Source organism: Acyrthosiphon pisum, chromosome A1 (genome assembly GCF_005508785.2).
Source record: "Acyrthosiphon pisum isolate AL4f chromosome A1, pea_aphid_22Mar2018_4r6ur, whole genome shotgun sequence".
NCBI lineage: Eukaryota > Metazoa > Arthropoda > Insecta > Hemiptera > Aphididae > Acyrthosiphon > Acyrthosiphon pisum.
The window spans coordinates 71,511,042-71,512,518 of NC_042494.1; the positions used below are offsets into that span (position 1 = coordinate 71,511,042).

Consider the following 1,477-nt stretch of genomic DNA (forward strand, 5'->3'; position numbering starts at 1 on the left):
AATTAAAGGTTATTATGCTATAATTGTTTTAACAATTTAAAAGTCAAAAATTATGTTGCTATTTAAGGTAAACTGTTTACCAAAGTTATGTTTTATTTAATTTAAATGTAACTGTTATATTTTATATGTTTTACAATAATATAAAAAAGTAAAAATCATGTATGTTACATCTGTCCCTAGTGCTGTTACAATTGTACCCGATACAGGGTACAATTGTAACATATTTTTTTTCCATATTTATATCTATTCAAAATCATGTGGAAATAAAGATTTAATACACTCATATTTTGAAAGGCAACAACTTATTTTACTAATTGAAAGTATAAACGATTCAAAAAATTTAGAATTTTGGCAGAAATAAATAATTTTATGAAAAATGTTACAATTGTACCCACTATTTCCCTTCACACAAATCAATGTTGGTAATTTTTAATAGATATAAAATAAATTGTTGAATATGACAACGACGTCGATAATCATAATTTCGGTTTTTTTTTTGGCCGATTTAGAGCATTGCTAAACGCTGCCATAATCGGTGGTGTATCATCGTTCATCGATTATTACCACGTTTATTACGTACCGAAGAGGCATTAAAGATGATCAGGTTAAATACTGTAAATGTAGACTAAATATGAGACTAACTATAATTTGTTATATAAAAACTGTTAAGAAAAAAATAATATAAATTATTTAGTCTGGTAAAACCCTAACCGAACTAAAATCCTGCGCACGCTACTGGATCGAATATCAACAATAATGATTGATAAATAATAAATATATGAACTAACTAATTACTAATTAGTCATTACTCTTAAGTTATAATTTATAATAATAAATTTGTAACTTATCATAGTAAAAATTATTCGTAAAAATATTTGAAACGAATACCTAATATTATTTGATGACAAATTAATCGAATAATTTTTATTTTAATTCGTTATTCGGCCATGCAAATTATTATTCGATTAATTATTCGATAGTTTACACGAATAATCGAATATTATTCGATAGTACAAATTATTCTTTACCGCCCATGAGAGAATCCCGGTCCAAGGAAATGTAATATACAATATTTAAACTTAAAATAAAACACAAGACAACTAGTGGCTACGGTCCATATGGAATGTTGGGCTATTCAATACATATATACATACGATTTACGCATAAATATAAATATACGCACTCCTTACATACACACGCGACACGTGCAATACATAAACAATATTCAACACCTCTCCGTTCAAATATTTAAGAAAAACAACATAATCAATTATCAGCGGCGCCAGATGACACCGTGTATTATAAAACCATAAATGCAGTTTTACGTATATAATATACACATATATATTATATTCTACGAGACCCCCTCGATAATTTTCCAATCAAGACGTTCGGTCAAAACAAAACAATAAATTACCAGTGACACCTTTGTCGCACCGCCTAAAATAAAAAAAAAAACATCACGTATTAATCAATG

At 27.3% G+C, this 1,477-nt stretch overlaps 1 protein-coding gene across 1 annotated transcript in view; it reads left to right on the top strand.

The window, feature by feature from the left end:
• Positions 1-1,477, top strand: part of LOC103310628 (zinc finger MYM-type protein 1-like) — a 10,010-nt gene that overhangs the window by 1,334 nt on the left and 7,199 nt on the right. The window lies entirely within an intron of this gene.